The 15308-nt window shown below is 47.7% G+C and overlaps 1 protein-coding gene across 1 annotated transcript in view; it reads left to right on the forward strand.

Annotated features, from left to right (window-relative positions):
• The first annotated feature begins 254 nt into the window (after nt 1–254).
• Nucleotides 255–15308, forward strand: part of ASCC3 (activating signal cointegrator 1 complex subunit 3) — a 938401-nt gene continuing 923347 nt past the window's right edge. The window contains exon 1 of the mRNA XM_033936490.1: nt 255–402. The gene's annotated coding sequence lies outside the window, so the exon portion shown is untranslated. The remainder of the gene's footprint in view (nt 403–15308) is intronic.

Here is a 15308-nt window from a genome sequence, read left to right on the forward strand (position 1 = left end):
GGGAGATTTCAAACTGTTTGTAGTAATCAGATCTACTGCAGGGAGCTGTGGTAACCTTCACAGTTCCGAATTTGCAGGCTCAGTCATTCACGTTTTTTCACCCCCTGCATAATTTACCTCACGGAGCAGCCAATAGCTGGAAAGTTCACATCTCCCCTCTGCCGTCAACCAATCCTGACAGGGATCTCAGTGCTTGCAAAGAAGGAGAGGTGAGAGGGCAGGGCCGGAGCCTGAGAGGAGGAGGAAGGGCGTGCCGAGAATGTGAGGTTAGGTCACAGGCTGCAGCTTTCCTTTGAATATCGATCCTCAAAATGGGCAAGTAAGCAATGAGGGGATGCGACTGCAAGCGCTTCCTGCCTAACAACTGGCTGCTCATAAGCACAGTGATCACCATGGTTTTAGGTGAGCTGCTTCGTATTTTGTCTTCCACGCACCTTCATTACTGTACTGCATATGATATTTGCGGTTTTTCAAAATTTGCGGTCACTCCAAGAACGTAACCCCCATGAATATCGAGGGAGTACTGTAATCCTACTTTTTTCCTTGACATGCTTACCAGGAAGTCTAGGACCCCATCTACATTCATGCATAAATACTGCTGTACTGGGACAGACCAAAGTTTCATCAAGCCCATTATCCTGTTTCCAATAGTGGCCAATCACAAGATCCCAAAAGAGTAAAACAGATTTTATGCTGGTTATTCCAGAAATAAACATTTAATTTTCTCAAATCCATCTTAATAATTTTAAGATCATGTCCACACCTTTTTTTAAACCCTACTAAGCTAATTGCTTTTACCACATTCTTTGGCAACACATTCTGGAATTTAATTACATGTTGAATGAAAAAATATTTTTTGTAATTTTATAAACCTCTATTATATCTCTCCTCAGTAACTGGAGATCCGGTCAGAGAAGGACTGGGATGACTGGAGCTTTTACTGCAGTGGCCAGCAATGGAAAAAAAAAACCCTTTGGTGGCTTGATAAAAGTGGGGTTTAAGTTGACCCCCAGTAATAAAAAAAAAGGTTGGACAAGCCATATTAAGCCATTTTTGCTACCTTAGATGCACATTAGTACATTTACAAAAACCCAGAGAAACTATATTTATATTTCTGGAATCTGTCAAGGAGAATGTGGTAAAAGCAGTTAGCAGGGTTTAAAAAGAGGTTTGAACAAGCTTCTGGAGCAAAAGTTCATAATCCTATTGTTAAGGTAGACTAGGTAAAAATCAACGTCTAGTCCCAGGCTTCAGCAGCATGGAATCATGCTATTTGGGATCCTGGCCAGGATTGGTCACTTTTGGAAACAGGAAACAGGTCTTGGACTAGTCTTAAACAGGCTGTTCCAAAGATGGAACAGCATCTACAAAACATGTTAGACCAGTGGTTTCCAACCCTGTCCTGGAGGACCACCAGCCAGTCAGGTTTTTGGGATAGCCCTAATGAATAGGCATGAGAGAGATTTGCATATAATGGAGGCGACAGGGAAGCAAATCTGCCCCATGCATATTTATTAGGACTATCCTGAAAACCTGACTGGCTGGTGGTCCTCCAGGACAGGGTTGGGAACCTCTGTGTTAGACAACTGGCAACTGAATTCAACGATTTAAAAAAACAAACACCAAAACTGCTGAAACTGTTGGATTTAAATGAAGCATTGTTAAAAGGCATCATTGGTGTCTTGTCTGCTTTTGATGTGGCAACAAGAGTCTTGTCTTCTGATCAGACTCCTACCATCTGCAATGTCCTTCCATCAGGTGCCCGGTTGCTCAAGCATCTTCCTGTTACCATGACAAGATAATCCATCGTTGCTGACATGAAGAAGCATTTCCAACATTTAACAGATACATATTTTATTTTTAATTGTAATCCGCTATGAAGCCTGGTATAGGCCGCTTAGTGGTACATCAAGTGTCAATAAAATAAATACATTTTCCTATTCATCTACTGCACAATGTTGGTTCTCTACACCCATATCTAAAATGATCCAATTATCTTTCCCGAAGTTGTACAAACACAGGCAGCCGAATCTTTGGGAAGGTTGTACCGAAACCAGGTCAAAATGGAAGACTCTATTTGTGATTTATAAATCGTTGTACACAATGTTGTCCCTTTATTATACGTTAATAAAAGTATTTAACTAAAAAAAAATGATACGTGTTCAAGGCATGTGCAGATGAGGACAGAGCCTGTGGGGATGGGGTGGGGACAAACTTTGTCCCGGTGTCATCCTCTAGTCTTGACAGATCTTTGGTCTGATCCAGTAAGGCGGGTCTTAGTTGAAGATTGTCGACAGTACCAACAGTAGAATAGAGAATAGGGCAGAAATGGCCATAAAACTACTCAGCAAGGCCCAGATCTGTGTTTTTTGTGGTACTGAAAGGGTTCAAGAATAGATCATTTATGCAGTATTTTATGGCCTTTTACTGCATTGAATATTATAACATTAAAATATGTCAGTATATATTTTGAATATTCGGCACTGGAGTTGGACTCCTGCTCCACATATGCTATTTAGATACATAAGAACATAAGAACATAAGAAGTTGCCTCCGCTGAGGCAGACCCTAGGTCCATCCTGCTCAGCGGTCCGCTCCCGCGGCGGCCCATCAGGCCCATTGCCTGAGCAATGGTCTATACCTATCTATACCCCTCAATCCCTTTTTCTTCTAGGAATCTATCCAAACCTTCTTTGAAACCATTTAGTGTTTTCTTGTCTACAACAGCCTCTGGAAGCGCGTTCCATGTATCCACCACCCTCTGAGTGAAAAAGTACTTCCTAGCGTTTGTTCTAAACCTGTCCCCTTTCAATTTCCCCCAATACCCCCTTGTACTTGTGGTGCCCCTTAATTTGAAAAATCTGCCCCTGTCTACTTTTTCTATGCCCTTCAGGATCTTGAAGGTTTCTATCATGTCTCCTCTAAGTCTTCGCTTCTCCAGGGAGAAAAGTCCCAACTGCTTCAATCTCTTTACTTTAAAGATTTGTATTTCTTTTCTCCTTACCTAATGTTATGAATATGTTAAATTGAGTGTAATTCTGTCTTTTTTAAAAAAAAATTTATTTATTGTATTGTCACCTAAAAAATGTAAATTTTAATTTGTACATCGCTTAGAAGTCTGATTAAGCGATTAATCAAGAAACCTAATAAACTTGAAACTTGAAACTTCTACCCGAGTAAGACAGCATTTGTGGACCGAGCAATTCTGATGGGAAGGAAAGCTATTCTTTTGGCCTGGATGATACCAGATGCGCCCTCGGTGGGTCATTGGCGCTCTTTGCTGATACTATAAGCATCCCTGGAACGTCATGAACTTCATGATCTGGATTCCCCACCAGGACGCAGATTTTGTGCAGTTTGGGAACCGTTTTGGTCTGATCTCACACCTCATGCACGTAGTAGAATTTTAAAACATCTGATTCGTTTGATATGGAGACGTTTTCTTTTATTTATCAGGATTGATTGATACATATAGGGAAGTTGGGGGGGGGGGGAGGGAAGTGTTTGCTGTGGGCTTTATATCGTATTTTCCTACTGGTTTCTTGTTCTTTTTCTTGTGAAATTAATAAAAATCATTTAAACAAAAAAAAATATGTCATTCTTTAGCACTCTCCAGACCAGTAGAGGTTAACTTTACGAATGGGTATATATCTAATCATGACCAGCAGGTGGAGACTGAAAACAAAACTTTGGGACAGTATATCCTAGCCCCTCCTCTCTATTTCCCTCAGTCTTCTTTCAGTCTCCAGCAGGTGTTGAGTGATCTGTACCCATCTCCCTTGGTAGGGCTGTTGGAATTTGTTTAAGGGGTTTATTGTCCCTGTTTTTAGCCGGACGGAGCTTGGACAGACTCTGTTTGGGGGTTCGTCCGACCTCGGGGGTGTCAAACCCGGCGGGTCACGAGCGGGGTCCCTCCCCCCACTTCCTCCACCTCCCCACATTTTTTTAGAGGAGCCTCAGCAATAAGCCTTGCCCCCTAAATCAAGCAAGACTATTGCTTTGAGAGCCTGTGGAGTCTGTTCTGTAAAAAAAAAAAAAAAAAAAAAAAAAAAAATCCTGAGGTAGTGCTGGTCTGGAGGGTTGTATCCCTTTAAGAAAACTGTATTTTACTGTATTTTTTCAACTAACCGGCACTTTTTTACAGCTAGGTCGCGTATGGAGCAATGAGCACTTCTAAAGGGAAAAAGTGCTCATTGTGCTCCAGACGCGAGGCACTCGCGGCCGGCCTGTGCAAGCGGTGTTCAGGCCGGTGCGGTGGAGGAGCTCCGTCGGCAGCGGCTGCAGGCGCCCAGAGCTCCCCGCCGATGGTGCCTCGCGAGTCGGCAGGGAACGGTGGAGAAGCCCGGTCTTCTCCGTCCGCCCACGGAGGGATTCCCCGAGCCGCCGACAGTCGGGTTTTTGAGGATTCCCTCTCAGCTGATATTTTGACAGCTGATGCCGGCTTGCCTGTTTTAGCGGCTGAGACTTTTCAGGTCTCTCAGCCGCTGCAGGCTGTGGAGGGAGCTGTTTTGGCGGGAAAGACGCCATCTTCTCTGTCTGGCCCCTCCATTTTGTCTTCCACCTCAGGTGACCTTCCCCCTGTTTTGACTATGCAGGGGCAAGGTTCTGCTGGGTCCCCTGCTGTGGCAGGGAGTCCCTTGGGACCCTCGGGGGGGTTTTCTCCTGAATTTTTCTTTTCTTTATGCAGAGCCTATTTTCAGGCGGCTGGGGGTCCCGGTTGCGCCCAGGGGGTCTCGGGGGGTGGTTTTTCCTCCGCGCTTCCTGCGGCTTTGCCTCTTTCGTCTGGCGTGACGTCCCCTCCGCCGCCTCCCTTGTCCAAGCGTCCGCGGGTGTCGTGGGACGAGACTTTGTGGTCGGAGGAACGGGTCGGTCTGGAGGAGGACCTGGACCCTTCTGAGGAATTCCAGGACTCTCTGGAGGGGACGGAAGCTGGCGGCGGGTTGTCGGATTTCCCGTTCTCCAGTGACGAGGCGTCTGTGGTGCGTCTTTTTCAGAAAGATGAGCTGCCTGACCTTATTCAGCAGGTTTCTTCGGTCTTGCGTTTTGAGGACGCGCCGCCGGAGACTCCGCGTGTGGGGGACCCCCTGTTGCGGGGGATCCGTACCGTTTCCCGCTCTTTTCCTATGCATCAGGATATTCGGGATATTATCCTGGAGCAGTGGAAAACGCCGGAGACGCCGTTTCGGCTGGCGCGCAGCATGGCTCGCCTGTATCCCATTCCTGAAGGGGATCGGGCTACGTTAGCTTCGCCGGTCGTGGATGCGGTGGTCTCGGCAATTTCCAAGCGGCATACCGTGCCTGTTGAGGGCGGTTCTGCCTTGCGAGATCCTGAGGAGCGCAAATTGGAGGGCCTCCTTAAGCAAAATTTTCAGGTCTCTGGCTTTGGGGTCCAGGCGGCTATTTGTGGGGGACTGGTCGCTCGCGCCGTGTTTCGGTGGGCGGAGCGGGTCTTGGATCGAGAGTCTGACGACTGGTCTCTGGTGGATCAGGAGGTTGCGAAGATTGAGATGGCGGCCTCATTCCTCTCAGATGCTCTCTATGACTTGGTGCGGATCTCGGCTAAGTCTATGGCTTTTGGCGTGGCCGCAAGGCGTGTGTTGTGGCTGCGCGCTTGGGCGGCGGATGCTGCGTCCAAAGCTAAGCTTACTAAATTTCCCTTTCGGGGGTCGTTTTTGTTTGGAGAGGACTTGGATAAGTTGATTCAGACTCTGTCGGACTCGAAAGTTCCCCGTCTGCCGGAGGACCGTGCCCGCCCGGCGTCTCGGGGGGGTGCGGCCCGGGGGCGTTTGCGGGATTTTCGCAAGTATCGCCCTGGGCGTGGGGCTGCTTCTTTCCAGTCTCCGGGATTTTCCCGGGGTCGGTTCTTCCAGCGTATGCAGCCCTTTCGGGGGGCCCGTCGGGGGGCAGGGAATCCCTCCGCCGGTTCCCCCGCTTCCCGTCCTGCACAATGACGCCTTGCCGGCGCCCCCTTTGGTTCCGGTGGGGGCCCGGCTGCGCGAATTTTTCCCCAAATGGGCCGAGATCACGTCCGATCAGTGGGTCCTGGAGGTGGTGCGGGACGGTTATGCCCTGGAGTTCGCCCGCTCTCTACCGGATTTTTTCCTCGCTTCTCCATGTCAGACTCCGGGGAAGACGCAGGCTTTTCGCCAGACCCTTCAGCGCTTGCTAGATCTCAGGGCAGTTGTTCCGGTGCCCCCTCCGGAGTGGGGCACGGGCAGGTACTCCATTTACTTTGTGGTGCCCAAGAAGGAGGGGACTTTTCGGCCCATCCTCGATTTGAAAGGGGTCAACAGGGCTCTCAAGATTCCCTCTTTCCGTATGGAAACTCTGCGGTCGGTCATTCTGGCGGTTCAGCCGGGGGAGTTTCTCACTTCTCTCGATCTGACGGAGGCCTACTTGCATGTTCCCATTCGGGCCTCTCATCAGCGTTTCCTGCGCTTTGCGATCTTGGGTCGGCACTTTCAGTTCTGTGCGCTTCCCTTTGGGCTGGCCACGGCTCCTCGGACGTTCACCAAGGTGATGGTGGTCGTCGCGGCAGCCTTGCGGTCGGAGGGCATCCTGGTACACCCCTACCTGGACGACTGGTTAATTCGGGCAAAGTCGTTGCAGGAAAGCTCCCGGGTTACTGCTCGGGTGGTGGAGTTTCTCCGGTCGCTGGGCTGGGTGGTCAACCTTTCCAAGAGTCGGTTGGTCCCGGCTCAGCGTCTGGAGTACCTAGGGGTGCTGTTCGACACCTCCTTGGGGAAGGTCTTCCTCCCAGAGGGCCGGGTGAGCAAATTGCAATCTCAGATTCGCCTGCTTTTGGCGTCCCGGTGTCCTCGGGCGCGAGATTTCCTCCAGGTCTTGGGGTCGATGGCGGCGTCCCTGGACGTGGTGAGGTGGGCGCGGGCCCACATGCGTCCTCTCCAGTATGCTCTGCTCCGGAGGTGGTCTCCCCAGAGGCACGGGATGGATGTTCCGGTTCCCCTGCGAGGCTTGGCGCGCTGCAGTCTGCGTTGGTGGCTCCAGACCCCTCACCTAGTTCAGGGGGTGGGTCTGGATCTCCCGCAGTGGACGGTGCTCCTGACGGATGCGAGTCTCCTGGGTTGGGGGGCTCAGTGTTTGGGTCACTCAGCTCAGGGCACCTGGTCCGCGGAGGAGGCCGCCTGGTCGATCAACGTGTTGGAGACCAGAGCGGTCCGTCTGGCGCTGTTGGCTTTCCACTCCCTGTTGCGGGGCAAGTCGGTCAGAGTGCTGTCGGACAATGCCACGGCGGTGGCTTATGTCAATCGTCAGGGGGGCACCAAGAGCACTCAGGTGGCGCAGGAGGCGGCTCTGCTCATGGTTTGGGCGGAATCCCATCTGCTGGACCTCTCGGCCTCTCACATAGCCGGAGTAGAAAACGTTCAGGCAGACTTCCTCAGTCGTCACTTCCTAGATCCAGGAGAGTGGTGTCTCGGCGCCGAGGCGTTTCAGTTGATAGTGCAGGCTTGGGGGCAGCCCCTGATGGACCTGATGGCCACGGGTGGCAACGCCAAAGTGCCCCGCTTCTTCAGTCGTCGCAGGGACGGTCTGGCCGAGGGTCTGGATGCTCTGGTCCAGCAGTGGCCAACGGAGGGGCTGTTGTATGTATTCCCTCCTTGGCCGCTGGTGGGCAGAGTGCTTCTTCGCATTGTTTACCATCCGGGTTTGGTGGTGCTGGTGGCGCCGGATTGGCCTCGCCGTCCGTGGTATGCGGATCTGGTGAGGCACCTGGTAGCGGATCCTCTTCCTCTGCCTCTCTCGGACGACCTGCTGATGCAGGGTCCCATTCCCATGTTCGACCCGTCTCCCTTCTGTCTTACGGCGTGGCTCTTGAAAGGGGTCGCCTTAGCAAGAAGGGATATTCAGACAAGGTGATCTCTACACTGTTGGGGTCCCGGAGGCTTTCTACCTCTCGGGCTTATGTGCGGGTTTGGCGTCTCTTTGAGGAATGGTGTCGGGCGCGGGGAGTGACCTCTTTTCGCGCTTCTCTGCCTAACATTCTGGAGTTCTTGCAGGATGGGCTGGATAGAGGCCTGGCTTGGTCTTCTCTCCGGGTTCATCTTGCGGCCCTGTCGGCTTTTCGAGGGTTGGTGTCAGGTCAGCGTTTATCGGCTCTTCCTGATGTGATTAGGTTTTTGCGGGCGGCCAAGTTGCTTAGGCCTCCCCTACGGCCCTCGGTTCCCTCTTGGGATCTTAATCTGGTTCTTTCTGTATTGGTGCGTCCGCCTTTCGAGCCGTTGGACGACTGTTCCTTGAAGGACCTTACTTTGAAGGCGGTCTTTTTGGTGGCCATTACTTCTGCTAGGCGTGTTTCTGAGCTGCAGGCTTTCTCTTGTAGGACTCCCTTCTTGGAGTTTTCTAGGGAGCGGGTCGTCTTGCGGCCTGTTCCTTCCTTTCTGCCTAAGGTTGTTTCTCCTTTTCATGTCAATCAATCGGTGGTTCTCCCGGTCTTGGGTGGTCGGGAGGGCTCTTCTGAGCAACGGCAGCTGCGCAAGTTGGATGTCGGTCGGGTCCTTCGCTCTTATGTGCAGCGGACCCAGGAATTCCGGAAGTCCGATCGTCTCTTTGTCCTCCTGGCGGGTCCTCGTCGGGGAGCTGGCGCTTCTAAGGCTACTATTGCGCGCTGGATCAAGGAGACGATTGCTTCCGCTTATCTTCTGAAACAGCAGCCTGTTCCGGAGTTTCTCAAGGCTCATTCCACTCGGGGTCAGGCGGCTTCTTGGGCTGAGTCGTCGCTCGTGCCTCCTGTGGATATTTGTAAGGCTGCGGTTTGGTCCTCCTTGCATTCCTTTGTTCGTCATTATCGGGTTGATGTGCAGGCGCGTCGGGACGCGGTGTTCGGTGAGCGTGTACTGGTATCGGCCCTTCGGGGGTCCCGCCCGTGAGAGGGACTGCTTTGGTACGTCCCATTCGTAAAGTTAACCTCTACTGGTCTGGAGAGTGCTAAAGAAGGAGAAATTAGGTTCTTACCTGCTAATTTACTTTCTTTTAGCTTCTCCAGACCAGTAGAGGTCCCCACCCTGTCTGTTGTTGTTGTTGTTGGGGCTGTTGCGCGGGCAGTTTTTGGTTTTTTGCTGCGGGTTCTAGTATTTTTCTAGGGCCGGGGAGAATTGAAGAACAGCGGCTGTGGCTCGGCTGGCTTAGCTGGCGAGCTGTGGGGACATTCTTCCTTCGGGAATTTCTCCTCTGCATTTTCCAACAGCATTTTGGGTTTGTTATTTGTTACTCCTTTCGGAGTATTGTTTTTTCTCTCTGTTGTTTTCCAGTTCTTGGTTCTGCTTGGCTATTCGGCAGACTGAGGGAAATAGAGAGGAGGGGCTAGGATATACTGTCCCAAAGTTTTGTTTTCAGTCTCCACCTGCTGGTCATGATTAGATATATACCCATTCGTAAAGTTAACCTCTACTGGTCTGGAGAAGCTAAAAGAAAGTAAATTAGCAGGTAAGAACCTAATTTCTCCGTTCTTTATGTTTCACTAACAAGTTGAATAAAATGCAGTTATCTGTGTTTGAGCATATTAAAATTGGCTGGTTTAGCTGTGCTCTGTATTGCATGTTTAAATTATAGAATATTCAGCCTCTGGAAGCATTCTTACTGGTTCTGTAATACATTAGGTGACTTCTTTTTACAACAAAACTGTACACTCACACTTGACAGATCTTCAAGTTAACAGACCTTGTTTTATTTTGTATAACCTAGGGAAAATTTGATTTAAATCAAATCAATTTAAATCGCTAGTCGGGAAGATTCTGCAGTGATATTAAAGTGAAACTTTAAATTAATCTCTGCATTAAAAATGATAACTCCATAAAGTAACAGCTATATTTTTGTTCATGCAAGGGAATTGAGTTAGTAACTTCAGACGCTTACTCAAAAGCTATGGCCGGGGAAGACAGACAGCCCTTAAGAAAGAAAAAAAAAAATAGATATAATACTAACTTGGCATTCTTGCAGGTTCAGAGAGGCTTTCTTCAGTGCCATCTGTATTTTTTCATTTGTGCAATTGGCCTTGCATGGTCTTCATTTTGCATGCATGCCTGTCTTACCTACAGGTATTGAAGCATCATTGAAATAGTTTGAATAGGGTCTCTTTTTTTTTTTTTTTTTACAGCCTATATTTTTCCTTTTACGGTTTTCTTATAGATCTCAGAAATCTATGGAGTGTCAGAAACTTCTTCCTCAGTACTGCAGGTGGTTAGTTAATTTACTTTGTTCTGTACTGCTGTCTTCTCCCTTACATTTGTATCGAAAGGCTTCATTTAAAGAGGTACGCCGGGGGAGCATGGCACGGTAATGCCAGGCACTTTCTTCCTTCACTAAGCTACTGGTTGCCTCTCAGCATTTTTGTGTGTTGTAAAAAACAAACAAACCCCAGAAGACTAATAAGCTGGAAGGGGTAAAGAGCCAAAAATAAGGGGCAATGTTAGGGATTGACATTACTTCCTGTCTTGTGACCCATTCAACATGATGGCAAGTACTGTGAAACAGGAAGTGATGTAGGGATCTCCATTGTGTGCTGCCATCTTGAAAGGGGGTGTAGGCTGGCAAAGTTATGACATCACTTCCTGTGGCATCAGCAAAACGCATGGTTCAGGGTAGGATCATGCAATAAATGGAGTACTATTTGGAGCAGAGTTTGGTGGGGCATTTCATATTAAGCCTGGTGAAGCTACACAGCTTTTGGCTTAATCCACTAGCAAAGAAATGCATAAACAGACCGTCCAATATTCAGTGCTATTTAACTGGCCAGGAATGGCTCCTAACCAATTAAATAGCATTTGGCCAGCTAACCACTAAAATTTAGCAGGACCTAGGCAGCTTTCTCCCACTGAATATTAGTGGCTTAAACTTGGCTGGCAATATTGTGCGATAGCCACCAAGTTTAGCAACCGTATTGAGCCATGCAAAAAGCAGGTCTATTTTTGCTGCTATAAATTAGCTGGCCAGTGCTTAAAATTGTCTTAGCTGGCTACGTTTGAGTCAGCCAAAGACATACCAGATATTCAGTGGCAGTCACTGGAAATGGCCTGGCATTGAATATCAGCAGTCAGCGCTGACCATGAGGATTAGCCAGCCTCCCTAATGTGGTCTCAATCTCAACTCCAGAGCATCTATAATTAGTGGAATGAACATAAGAACAACCTTACTGGGTCAGACCAATGGTCCATCAAGCCCAGTAGCCCGTTCTCACGGTGGCCAATCCAGGTTCCTAGTACCTGGCAAAAACCCAAGGAGTAGCAACATTCCATACAGAATCTCAAAGAGTAGCAACATTCCATACAGAATCTCAAAGAGTAGCAACATTCCATGCTACCGATCCAGGTCAAGCAGAGGCTTCCCACATCCATGTCTCTCTCAATAACAGATTATGGACTGTTCCTCCAGGAAATTGTCTAAACATTTCTTAAAACCAGCTATGTTAACCAGTTATCACTTTGAAGACATTTTGGTAGATACTACGTACTATGAAAAAAATGCAAGTGACTACATTCCGTAGCCCCAGAAGCATACACTGCTTATATGAATGTGTATATACGATGTAAACGGTTTCTTTTGCACTACAGAATGGTGGTCTATCAAATACATGATTCTGTGGCAAGAGGCGAAGTATGGTTTTTGACCTTACTGCTTACGGGGAATCGCAAATCTATGCTTTCTGTGCAAGGCCCGTCGCTGTGGAATGCCTTACCTCTGTTGGCGCGACAATCAAATGCGCTTTGGCATTTCAGGAAATGGGGGGTAAAAACTGTGTTGTCTGAGCGCTTCCTTGGCGCAAGCGCTGTGAAAGTTTGAGGATGTGCAGTTCTTCTTTATGCATTTTAGAATGGGGGTCAAAATCGTGGTTGGGCACTGTTTTGACGCAAGCTATGTGACCATTTGAGGATGCGCAGTTCTTTTTTTTTTTGTGTGTGTAATGCTGTTTTTTACTGTGATGAATTTGTCGGTTCATAGACAACCCCGCGAAAGACAAAGGCGCGCGCCGACAACTGAGCGCAAGACAGAGGCGCGCGCCGAAGAAAATTACAGTTTTTAGGGGCTCCAACGGGGGGTTTTGTTGGGGAGCCCCCCCAGTTTACTTAATAGAGATCGCGCTGGCGTTGTGGGGGGTTTGGGGGGTTGTAACCCTCCACATTTTACTGTAAACTTAACTTTTTCCCTAAAAACAGGGAAAAAGTGAAGTTTTCAGTAAAATGTGGGGGGTTACAACCTCCCACAGCCCCCACAACGCCCCCACAACGCGGCACGATCTCTATTAAGTAAAGTGGGGGGTTCCCCCCCGCGCCCCCCCCCCGTTGGAGCCATAAAAACAGTAATTTTCTGCGGCGCACACCTCCACGCTGCGCTCATTTGTCTGCGCATGCCTTTGTCCCGGCGCGCTTTTGACCTGACAACGAATTTGTCTGTATCTTTGTGTGATTTCGTATGTGATTATTGTTCCCTGCTTAGATTTGTGGCTAGGTGGCTTATAAATAATTTTAAATAAATAATTAAATACGAAATGTAACGCATGATATTGATTAGACACATGTTCTCACTCGGGGCGGAAAGCAAAATGACGTACTGTAACAGAAAGCACCAGCACATCCCCCATATTTAGGTTGTGTGCAGTGCACTCACAAAGGCAAGAAGGTCCTGAATGTTGTTTCCAAGGGCCTCTGCCGCCACCCAAACTTTTCTGTCCTCTCCCAGTCAAGTGCCTGGTCAGAACTGCACAGAAGGGAACGGCGGTGAAGAATGGGTCATGGGTAAAGTTGAAATTGTATGGCTTTCAATTTGTAAGCTCTTTTGAGTGGGTTTAGTTTTCAAAAAACTGAATTTGCTTATAAAGTTTCTTCCACCCTAGCCCAGTTATTCAGTAGCACGCAGTGTACACTACCTTTCGAAGGACCTAAGTTTGATTCTTGGGGCCAGAACCGTGCTGAGGCAGTACCTCAGTCATCCGAGCCACCATTTGTAGTGGTGAAATAGAGCCATGTTGAGTGCCCTTGTTGGGCTTAGTGAGATGGGAGGAAACTAGAAACTGGGGAAAATATTCACATAATTGTAAACAAAATCTCCATAGTTCAGTGGAGCCTGGTTTTGATTGAGTTGGAGAACTGAAAGGGGGAAAAAAAGCAAAGTAAAACAATTATTGTGGTCTTATAAAACTGCCTATCTTACTTGTTAAAAAGCATTTTATTGAAGCTTAGAAAAGGTGTATTTTTGCTTTGCTGACTCTCTTTATGTTAAAATAACAGTGGTGGCAAAAAGAATAATTCCTTTGGCATTTGGAGCAGACATAGTCATCAAGTACCTTTTTTTTTTAAATTTCACTTCTGAGGCAACATTCATGTTTAGAAAGATTCTTAATTATGGTAGTAATTCCTGCAGTTATTAATCTTAGTAAATAGATCAAGCAGCGTTACCTACTGAGACATACATGTGAATCACAGTCTTTTGTGGAAAGAACATAGCATGAATAGCAATAGACTTGGCTGAACCAAGAAAGTATGGAGGTACTAGAAAAATGATTTTAAGTTTTGTAAAGTATGAAATCCTTCCTGTTTCCGTGAATTTCTATCTTGAGTTTAAATCTGATGATGATTTTTGCCTTATGTATCAGATTGTTTTTCGTCTGTTCACGTCATTGGTTGACTTTATATAATATTGTTTTGTTTTGCTATGAAAGATGCCTTTATTATTCCATCCTTCCTCTCATCAACATTAGAGAATGACACGGTGACAAAATTCATCACCGTCCCCGTCCCCGCGGATAACCGCGGGAAACCATCTTCATGTCATTCTTTAAGGAGAGAGGGAAGAATCAGAGTATGAATGGCCACAACCACTGACCCACAAGCTTTGCTCTGAAGAATGTTGGTGTAGAAGGACTGAGTTGAGATAGACACTAGAGAATGACAGTCTCTGGTATCCAGAGCAGATATTGTGATGTCATAATGCCTCATTCCACCAGTGCCTAGGAGCCAATGACATCAGTGATGTCACAATGGCTTCATTATCCTTGGCTCCCATAAGAATCAGAGTATGAATGGCCACAACCACTGACCCGCAAGCTTTGCTTTGAAGAATGCTGGTGTAGAAGGACTGAGGTTGAAACAGACACTACAGAATGACAGTCTCTGGTATCCAGAGCAGATATTGTGATGTCATAATGCCTCATTCCACCAGTGCCTAAGAGCCAATCACATCAGTGATGTCACAATGGCTTCATTATCCTTGGCTCACATAAGAATCAGAGTATGAATGGCCACAACCACTGACCCGCAAGCTTTGCTTTGAAGAATGCTGGTGTAGAAGGACTGAGGCTGAAATAGACACTAAAAAATGACATGGGATTATTTCCCACGGTTATCCGCGGGGACGGGAACGGTGATGAATTTTGTCACCGTGTCATTCTCTAATCAACATCTCTCTACAAACAGACAGTGCCCGCACACTGGAAGTCAGCGGTCAGACCGATCTTGAAAAAATCCCACACTTGACCCTAACACGCCCGGAACAAAGCAGCAGAGAGGGCTGACCCCGTGAGGAACTCCAGTTTTCATCGTTCTCTGGCCGAACAGCTGCCCATTTACCATCACTTCTTGCTTTCTACCCTGCAGAGATGAACTAAACCATTTATAGACAACTCCTGTAAATCCGCAATCACGAAGTCTATTAAGTAAGATCGCATGTCAAAGGCAGCTGATACGTCAAGGAAGACTGTAAGATATTCTTTCCCACTATCGAATCCACATCTTAATTCATCCAAAAGTGACAAGAGGCGTACTATATGTGCGGAATCTCATTTTCCTCCATATACTTTTCCAATTGCAAATGTACTATCTTCTTCATAATTTTAGACAGAACTGGTAGAGCTGCCACCGGACAGAAATTCTTAATCACCGCAATGGAAAGAGGTATAACGGCAAAACACGACACATGCAGCAAACAAATTTTAAAAAGGTTTTTCAAAAACACCCTAGTCAGCCAGATCACATGAGAGGAAAATATAAGGACTACGTCTATGGAGGAAACACCTGTTTCAGTGACTCTTGTTTAAGAAAGCAACATGTTCTGGTTTTGAGAAGGGTTTGGACAATTTCCTGGAGGAGAGGTCCATGGTCTGTTGTTGAGAGGGACGTGGGGGAAGCCTCTGTTTGCCCTGGATCGGTGGCATGGAATGTAGCTACTCTTTGGGTTTTGCCCAGGTGCTGGTGATCTGGATTGGCCACCATAAGAACAGGCTACTGGGCTTGATGGACCATTGGTCTGACCCAATATGGCTATTCTTATGTTCTTACGTGAGCCAAGTATAGGACAAT

Source organism: Geotrypetes seraphini, chromosome 3 (assembly GCF_902459505.1).
Source record: "Geotrypetes seraphini chromosome 3, aGeoSer1.1, whole genome shotgun sequence".
Classification (NCBI taxonomy): Eukaryota; Metazoa; Chordata; class Amphibia; order Gymnophiona; family Dermophiidae; genus Geotrypetes; species Geotrypetes seraphini.